The sequence below is a fragment of the Crinia signifera genome, chromosome 7 (genome assembly GCF_055691185.1).
Source record: "Crinia signifera chromosome 7, ASM5569118v1, whole genome shotgun sequence".
In the NCBI taxonomy this organism is placed as follows: Eukaryota; Metazoa; Chordata; class Amphibia; order Anura; family Myobatrachidae; genus Crinia; species Crinia signifera.
In genome coordinates this window covers 162,139,638-162,150,056 of record NC_139223.1, presented here as the reverse complement: position 1 = coordinate 162,150,056, position 10,419 = coordinate 162,139,638, and the positions used below count along the sequence as shown (strand labels likewise).

Below are 10,419 nucleotides of genomic sequence, written 5' to 3'. Positions count from 1 at the left end.
GCATGTAATGCTGCTATATAGACGTGTATGGGCGCTCAGGGACTCACCAGTCATACTGCCCATGTGCATGTAATGCTGCTGTACACACGTGTATGGGCGCTCAGGGACTCACCAGTCATACTGCCCATGTGCATGTAAAGCAGGTTATACACCTGGCAATGCTGGCATGTAGGATCTAATGCTTGTGGTGTGTGAAGGAGACTTTGGCTTTAGGCTGCCCATACAGTAATGGTTCCATCAGTGAGTTACAGTGGCACAGCCACCTGGCAGTCACCATAAGAACTTTACCCTCTGCAGTACAACAGGAGGGGTGATAGTTAACACGCAAGGAATAAATTAGGCAGTAATATTATGCCCCCCCCCCCCCCCTGTAGTCCTGTGATTCATTTTTACAGAGTATATGCCTGTTACATGGAGACTGAGCCACGTTTTCTGCCTACCAAGATGGGCAGGGGCTGTGCGCACATATGTTGGCAGAGAGGAGACTACAGCATATGGACCATGTATGGCAGCGTCTGTAAGAGATTATTCATACATACACATATATGCCGTGTGTAATAGAATCTCCGTCCCAACAGAACAGACGTTTTCCTCTAATATAGGTTACATGTGACCGGGTCCTAGGGGACCACTGTGTGTGTTCTGTGCCCCTGCCAGCCAGGGAAATAGCTGAATATGCATGATGCCATCTCCCGTACATGGTTCCCGCAGTCAGCACAGCAGGACAGCTGGGAATATAATAATGCCAGAGAGCTTGGGTCTGCTAAGTCCATCTGTCAAGGTACAGAGGTACCACAAGGGCCTGCTCCCTGTATACCTCACACCTCTCCGGCTGCACAGACTGGAGGCAGCCTGCCCAGGAGATCGTAGTACAGAGGTACCACCTGGGCCTGCTCCCTGTATACCTCACACCTCTCCGGCTGCACAGACTGGAGGCAGCCTGCCCAGGAGATCGTAGTACAGAGGTACCACCTGGGCCTGCTCCCTGTATACCTCACACCTCTCTGGCTGCACAGACTGGAGGCAGCCTGCCCAGGAGATCACAGTACAGAGGTACCACCTGGGCCTGCTCCCTGTATACCTCACACCTCTCCGGCTGCACAGACTGGAGGCAGCCTGCCCAGGAGATCACAGTACAGAGGTACCACCTGGGCCTGCTCCCTGTATACCTCACACCTCTGCGGCTGCACAGACTAGAGGCAGCCTGCCCAGGAGATTACAGTACAGAGGTACCACCTGGGCCTGCTCCCTGTATACCTCACACCTCTACGGCTGCACAGTGCTGTGTCATTACCAGGGCTGGCTGTGACTATCGGCCGGTATCACCGCGGTAATGGTATATATGTCTAGTGACTATAATATACATATTGCTGTGTCCGGGTCGCTGTGCTGTGTCGTTAACAGGGCTGGCTGTGACTATCAGCCGGTATCACCGCAATAATGGTATATACGTCTAGTGATTATTATATACATTTTGCTGTGTCTGGGTTGCTGTGCTGTGTCATTACCAGGGCTGGCTGTGGCTTCCGGCTGGTTTCACCTCAGTAATGGTAACTACGTCTAGTGACTATTATATACATATTGCTGTGTCCGGTTGCTGTGCTGTGTTGTTACCAGGGCTGGCTGTGACTATCAGCCGGTATCACCGCAGTAATGGTATATACGTCTAGTGACTATTATATACATTTTGCTGTGTCTGGGTCGCTGTGCTGTGTCATTACCAGGGCTGGCTGTGGCTATCAGTCGGTATCACCGCAGTAATGGTATACACGTTGTGGAAGTCGAGTTACACACACACCATTTTAGGATAGTATGGCCGCCATTTTTGGTTCGCAGAGTTGCGCAAATAAAGTTTCCATACCCGAGTATGTGTGACAAAGTGGACCAGAAGAATAGCCATACTATCACCCATAAATTCATAATAACACACTCACACTAAATGAAATATAGTTAAAGGTTTAGAACGCCACACATAGCTTAGTTAGCCCTACACACATCTGTCTGTATCATGTTTAGTATCGTTCCGTTCCATTCATTGTGCGAAGTATTCCGGTCATTGCGAATATTTCGCAATATACACGGGCTCGATAGTTATGGACATAATCCATATTCCAGAGACAGTTTCTGTTGAAAGTATGTAACAAAGGAATCTGGATGAAACTGGTTCTTATCACTGCTGACGCCGAAAACCATCAAACAAAGGACTCTTAAAGTTCACTCCCCTGCACCTAGTCAAACCAGTTGTATCATCTCACCCCCCAATCACAGCTGACCTGACATACGACCCCTGACCAATGAGAACGGCCTTTGACCTCCCCTTTCTGACCCTATAAGATAGGCGACCCAGAGCAGCCAAAGTCTCTTCGGCACATCTACCTTTCCCTGACTTTCTACCGGGCTATAGTTCATTCCTGAACGATAGCGAGCTCTGACCGGACTGCGCTTCGCATATTTGATGAGACGGTAAACGGTTGCATTCACGGTATTTATTCTTATTATATTGTTGGCTGATTGTGTCTTGTATCTGTAATCTTTCCCCCTAGCAGAGCCTGTTTAGCTTTCATTGTTAGTATATTGTATCACTTGTTATACCTGTTTATTCTTATTTCTGTAACCCCCTTTTGTCCATTAGGGACTTAAATACAACCTTTTTACGGAGTTCTTATCTCCTTATTTCTATACAGTGGTCGTGTCTGTTTATTCGCATAATAGCGATAAGGTATATTACGGACACTGTCCTTTAAGGTATATTCGCAGATTAGAGACAAAGTACTGCGAAGGAATCTCTGATTAAGGTATTGGTTCTTGGTGTACATAATACAATAAAAGGTACGCTACGCTGCGCTACGCTTTGTTCGCACGTAGTTAGGTATAAAGGGTACGTTGGTTGCGGACTTATTACGTAACCTGCGCTTTTCACTTATTGTCTCTCTGGTCATATTATATCGCCATTAACAATTGGGGGCATCGTCTGTCCGCTCCACATTCCAGAACTCAGTACCAGGCGTGCGACCCGACCTATACCAGCAAAAGGGTGGAAGTATTTATTGTTTCCATTGCTGGATAGGCCAGGTCCGCGGCGGTGCGGGGTTCGGGAAGTGCTAGCGCTGAACCCGGAGTACAATAAGTGAAAGCCACGTGTTTAAAGCATATATTAAGTGTTTAGTAAACTGTACTTCTGCCTGCCACAAGTAGTTTAACGGGGTATAGTGTCTTGAGTTGCTTGTTCATTACAGTATATGTACCACGTGCGATAAGGTTCGCACACGTGGAGTCTGTGTTTATTATAGTACATAGAGGATCCCCTCTGTGCAAAACTATAACTTTTTATTGTTAGTTACTGCAAAACCAGGGACTCCGCCACGTGGCGACAAGCCCTGGGCCTTTTGCAGTAACGTAAAGCGTCTATTGTGTATTACGCAAGGTGCGCGCACACGTGCCCATATCGGGAAATTTTCGCATCTTTGTACGTGATTTACGGATTAAGTGCGGGATTTATTTCGCATCTTGATGCGTAACTTTCGGACGGAGTTAAGGGATTTATTCCACATTTAGGCGCAATTACTGCGTATAGCGAAACCCGAGTGCAACCTTGCAAATACACTATAGAACACGTGGGTGGCCGATTCATCGGCGGCCTGTGAACAACGCACGTACACACGTGGCTGTTCATTGGTACTGCACATGCAGCACACATAGGAACTCAAAGGTGAACAGTATTAAACTACTAGCTTTATTTAAACAGTATAGTAATATACTGCGAATAAGGCGGTGATTAATAAAAGAAAATAAGTTTTTTTCTTTTTGTTCATTTTTTTTTAAACAAGCAACTCAAGCATTATTTTAATAGATTCCTATAGCGTATTATAAGGGATTTATACCTGCATAAGTATCTAGTGAAAAGCTACCAGCCTGGGAAGATTTTCTGTACAGAAATATTTCAAATATATGCATAAGACCAAGGTGTAACCAGCGCCCAGTGTGAAACATAACTGAGGCGAACGGGTGTGTGACGGCGCGACTCAAGCGCAGTGTAGTCCAGTGTAGGACAGTCCAGTTAGGACAGGGTTCACGTGACGACGTGCCCATAGGAACTGCCCCTTCAGTGGAACTAAATTCCGCTAGGAGGGTACAAGAAGATACATCGGAACCCAGTTGTTTCCGATTAGCTACTTTAGAAATCCAGTTTCTGGGGGCACAGGAAAACAAGTTTGTTGTGCCCTGGAGAAATTAGGCCGCACCTTGCAAGTTGGCTAGAAGTTCGCTGCTAGTTAAAAGACTTGGTGATTGAGTATCATACCTCGTATCCTTCGCACCTGCTTGACTGTGGGATGTTCTAGGAAGCTGTAGAAGTGAGTGTTTGGGGAGCTCTCAGACAAGTAATAACCCACCGGTATCTATTAAGCTGTGAACGTTTATTCCTGTAATTATGGGTAATATGGAAGTCGAGTTACACACACGCCATTTTAGGATAGTATGGCCGCCATTTTGGTTCGCAGAGTTGCGCAAATAAAGTTTCCATACCCGAGTATGTGTGACAAAGTGGACCAGAAGAGTAGCCATACTATCACACATAAATTCATAATAACACACTTACACTAAATGAAATATAGTTAAAGGTTTAGAACGCCACACATAGCTTAGTTAGCCCTGCACACATCTGTCTGTATCATGTTTAGTATCGTTCCGTTCCGTTCATTGTGCGAAGTATTCCGGTCATTGCGAATATTTCGCAATATACACGGCTCGATAGTTATGGACATAATCCATATTCCAGGGACAGTTTCTGTTGAAAGTATGTAACAAAGGAATCTAGATGAAACCAGTTCTTATCACTGCTGACGCCGAAACCATCAAACAAAGGACTCTTAAAGTTCACTCCCCTGGACCTAGCCAAACCAGGAGTATCATCTTACCCCCCAATCACAGCTGACCTGACATACGACCTCTGACCAATGAGAACGGCCTTTGACCTCCCCTTTCTGACCCTATAAGATAGGCGACCCAGAGCAGCAAAAGCTCTCTTCGGCACATCTACCTTTCCCTGACTTTCTACCGGGCTATAGTTCATTCCTGAACGATAGCGAGCTCTGACCGGACTGCGCTTCGCATATTTGATGAGACGGTAAACGGTTGCATTAACAGTATTTATTGTTATTGTATTGATTGGCTGATTGTGTCTTGTATCTGTTTTTCTTCCCTTAGCAGAGCCTGTATAGTATATACTTTGTTAGACTATTGTATAACTTGTTATACCTGTATTTTCTATTTCTGTAACCCCCTTTTGTCCATTAGGGACTTAAATACATCTTTTTATGGAGTTCCTATCTCCTTACTTCTATACCGTGGTTGTGTCTGTTATTCGCATTTAGCGATAAAGGTTTATTACGGACTCTGTCCTTAAAAGGTATATTCGCAGATCAGAGTCAAAGTACTGCGAAAGGATCTCTTATTAAGGTATTGGTTCTTTGGTGTATAATACACGATAAAGGTACGCTACGCTGCGCTACGTTTTGTTCGCACGTAGCTAGGCATAAAGGGTACGCTGGTTACGGACTTAATACGTAACTCGCGCTTTTCACTTATTGTTTCTTTGGTCATATTAAATCGCCATTAACAATTGAGGGCTCGTCCGTCCGCTCCACATTCCAGAACTCAGTACCAGGCGTGCGACCTGACCTATACCAGCAAAAGGGTGGAAGTATTTATTGTTTCCATTGCTGGATAGGCCAGGTCCGCGGCGGTGCGGGGTTCGGGAAGTGCTAGCGTTGAACCCGAAGCACAATAAGTGAAAGCCACGTGTTTTAAAGCATATATTAAGTGTTTAGTAAACTGTACTTCTGCCTGCCACAAGTAGTTTAACGGGGTATAGTGTCTTGAGTTGCTTGTTCATTACAGTATATGTACCACGTGCGATAAGGTTCGCACACGTGGAGTCTGTGTTTATTATAGTACATAGAGGATCCCCTCTGTGCAAAACTATAACTGTTTATTGTTAGTTACTGCAAAAACAGGGACTCCGCCACGTGGCGACAAGTCCTGGGCCTTTTGCAGTAACGTAAAGCGTCTATTGTGTATTACGCAAGGTGCGCGCGCACGTGCCCATATCGGGAAATTTTCGCATCTTTGTACGTGATTTACGGATTAAGTGCGGGATTTATTTCGCATCTTTATACGTAACTTTCGGACGGAGTTAAGGGATTTATTCCACATTTAGGCGCAATTACTGCGTATAGCGAAACCCGAGCGCAACCTTGCAAATACACTATAGAACACGTGGGTGGCTGATTCATCGGCGGCCTGTGAACAGCGCACGTACACACGTGGCTGTTCATTGGTACTGCACATGCAGCACACATAGGAACTCAAAGGTGAACAGTATTAAACCACTAGCCTTATTTAAACAGTATAGTAATATACTGCGAATGGGGCGGTGATTAATAAAAGAAAATAAGTTTTTCTTTTTGTTCATTTTTTTTTAAGCAAGCAACTCAAGCATTATTTTAATAGATTCCTATAGCGTATTATAAGGGATTTATACCTGCATAAGTATCTAGTGAAAAGCTACCGGCCTGGGAAGATTTTCTGTACAGAAATATTTCAAAAATAAGCATAAGACCAAGGTGTAACCAGCGCCCAGTGTGAAAAATAACTGAGGCGAACGGGTGTGTGACGGCACGACTCAAGCGCAGTGTAGTCCAGTGTAGGACAGTCCAGTTAGGACAGGGTGTACGTGCCGACGTACACATAGGAACTGCCCCTTCCGTGGAACTACCTATTTTGATCCACTGGGAGGGTACAAGAGATACATCGGAACCCAGTGATCCGATTAGCTACTTTAGAAATACCAGTTTTTGGGGGTACAGGAAAAACAAGTTTTGCTGTGCCCTGGAAAAACTGCCGCACCTTGCAAGTTGGCTAGCAGTTCGCTACTAGTTGAAAGACTTGGTGATTGAGTACATTACCTCGCATAGTGGGCTTCACGCTTGATTGCGGAATAGTGCCATTTTGTGGAGAAGGAGTGATTTGGGAGTGACTCACTGATAAACGGCCCTCCGGTTTCTGCTAGCTGTGAACGTTTATTCCTGTAATTATGGGTAATAACGGGTCACACAGGGATACCGAGTCAGTTAGGGAGGAATCTAGTCGACCCAAAGGGTCGGCGGCTTTCATTATGTGCAGGAAGCACGGTGAACTCGCAGTTGTTTACCAAAATAAATGGAGAAGAATGACACAAGGCAGCAGGTTCGAATTTCCCAGTGTTGGTAGCTTCGATCCAGAAATCTTATCTGCAGTAAAGGATGAAATATGTCTACTCTCCAGTCGTAAGAAGAGAGTGAAGCACATAGAAATTCTTAAATTGTGGCAGAAGGAAGGGCAGGAACAATGGGGAATCAAATGTCTGGCAGTGCCAGATACAATCAGCCACAATAAAAATGCAACCGTAGCCGCAACCGCTCCCCCACCCCCATATGTGCCGAAGGGGTTAATGACTAAAAAGCGAGACCTGAGTAGTAATTTACCTGTTGCTAACTTGTACCCTGTCTTATCCCCTTATAAGGAATCCGAGAGGAAAACGAGCAGCTGTTGGCACTGGCCGTCTCCCATGCAATTAATATGATTGAGGGAAAAGCTCAACCCGCTGTTGAGGTTCCAGCACAGGAGGAGGAGACGGCTGATGCCAACAGCGTAGTATTGGACTCAGGTAAGGATGCACTACACAGCACAGACACAGACGACTCCCAAGCAGGTCCCAGTAATGCGGATGTGGTACAAACATATCCTATGCGCACACTGGAGGTTCCCTACGGTAAGGCAGACAGAGAGGGTGTGATACCTACCAGAAAGATGACCATGCTAAACCCATGGACACGGTTAGAGCTGCGGTCCATCATTTCAGATTTCCCTGATCCTAGGAAAGATCTGACATTATGTCAGAAATTTGTAAGGGATCTGGGAAACTCTGATGAGCCCACCAACAAGGATTGGAGAATCATGTTGAGGGCCTGTCTCCCCACTCACATCGATATCCCGAAATTCATTCAGGATAGTGGATTGAAGGTGGACAAGGAGATAAATGATGAGATCAACCAGGAAAATATACGCCTAATCAACTTGCAGTTGGGAGTGTATTTTCCTGCAGCAGTGGAATATAGCAAGATATTCACTATCAAACAAAAAGATAGTGAATCAGCTAGCGAATATTTCAACCGGGGTTTGATGACGGTATCAAAACACACTGGTGTCGCCGATCTTAAGGATAACCCACACCTGAGGGAGATGGTTGTCTCTGTGTTAGTGGAGGGGCTGAGAGAGAAATTGAAGAACAGGGTCCAAACATCGTTCCCAAATTGGCGAGGAATGACAGTAGATGCCCTACGGGAATCTGCCGTAGCCCATGACAAAAACATATCAAAGCACAGGGAACTGCAAACTGACAAACTGATGATGGTTAGCATCCAAGCCCTTACTAATGCCCCAAACAAAGCTGCATACCAACGAAACACCAGGGACACAGGTAGAAAGCCAATTATCTGTTACAACTGCAATAGGGAAGGTCACTACGCAGCTCATTGTAGGTCAGGAGTTATCAGACACATAAGCGAGGCTGCAGCAGGTGGAAGGACGTCCACAGACAGCGGCTGGGGAACCGGATCGGAAAATAGACTGGAGAAAGCAAAAGGAACAGCGAAAAGAGCAGCGTAAGAAATGGAGAGAGGAGAAATTGGTCAGAAAGCTGGAGAAGGCTCAGCAACAGCAGCAAGAGACAGAACCACTGCAACAGGACATGAAACAAACAGGGAATGGGCGGCTGTACACGCTTAGTGTGGCATTGCCTGGTTCCATAATGGATAACGCTCAGTCACCAGAGCGTACATACCTGGCTGGACAAATCGCCCGAGCTTGCGCCATTTTCTGTGTGGATGAGATTGTGATCTTTGATGAGGCGGGAGAAGGATCTCAGAGTGTGTCTGGGACTTTTGAGGGTGTTGGAAAGAAAGGACAGGCCTCTGTGCAGCTGGCCCGAATACTGCAGTACCTGGAGTGTCCTCAGCTCTCCATATATTGCTTCAGCAATTATATATGCACAATACTTGGTCGGGGATGTCCCAAAATAACAGTGGGCAACATCTTTAATAGTACCATGTATTTAAGAAAATCGTTTTTCCCAAAACATCCTGATTTGCAGTATGCAGGACTTCTGAATCCCCTGGATAGTCCTCACCATGTGAGAATAGACGAGGAGTCTGAGTACCGAGAGGGCGTTATGTTAGATAGACCAACTAAACAAGGCAAAGGCTCATTTGTCAACTGTGGCATGCGGAAGGAGGTGCAAATAGACAAGCAGCTGCAAGCAGGCGTCAGAGTCACTGTTCGATTACATGAAGAGAAACCAGATCAGAAAGTGCGAAAAGGAATTGCGGTTTCCCCACAGCATCCACGGACAGAGGGGGGAATATATTGGGGGTACCGTGTAAGGCTGGCGTCCTGCCTTAGTGCTGTTTTCACAGAGTGTCCTTTTAAGGATGGATATGACCTCTCTATTGGAACATCAGAACGGGGACGTGACGTGGAGGCTGTGACTCTCCCAGAATTCAGTCATGCCCTGGTTATATTTGGTGGTCTAAAAGGATTGGAAGCCAGTGTGGACAGCGACCAGAACCTGGACATTCAAGAGCCCAGTATCCTGTTTAACCATTATCTGAACACCTGCCCCGGACAAGGCAGTCGCACCATTAGAACAAAGGAAGACCAGGGTTTGGTATATGACCCTAGAATCGAAACCACCTCCCTTTAAAGAAACCATATTTGTGAACGTGTATATGTTGTAACCACCCTTGTTTTTATTTTTATCCCAAAATTGTACATTATCCTTCGTGACCCTGAGTAGATTGTTCGATAAATGCGGCCCATCGTTTATCCGTGATCCTGGATCGGCCAAGAGCAGATGGTTTACTCCCCTTATATGTTTATTTCATGGATCCCAATTTCTTTGTAAGGATTATGAATTTCTGTATTGTCGTGTAAAATGTTTTTTTAATGTAACAGTTTTATATTTACTGTTAAAGGGTGGACTATGGAAGTCGAGTTACACACACGCCATTTTAGGATAGTATGGCCGCCATTTTGGTTCGCAGAGTTGCGCAAATAAAGTTTCCATACCCGAGTATGTGTGACAAAGTGGACCAGAAGAGTAGCCATACTATCACACATAAATTCATAATAACACACTTACACTAAATGAAATATAGTTAAAGGTTTAGAACGCCACACATAGCTTAGTTAGCCCTGCACACATCTGTCTGTATCATGTTTAGTATCGTTCCGTTCCGTTCATTGTGCGAAGTATTCCGGTCATTGCGAATATTTCGCAATATACACGGCTCGATAGTTATGGACATAATCCATATTCCAGGG

The 10,419-nt window shown here is 45.5% G+C and overlaps 1 pseudogene; it reads left to right on the top strand.

Moving 5' to 3' along the window:
- Window positions 1-675: 675 nt before the first annotated feature.
- LOC146021253 (28S rRNA (uridine-N(3))-methyltransferase pseudogene) lies at window positions 676-9,799 on the top strand (annotated as a pseudogene).
- The last annotated feature ends 620 nt before the right edge of the window (window positions 9,800-10,419 follow it).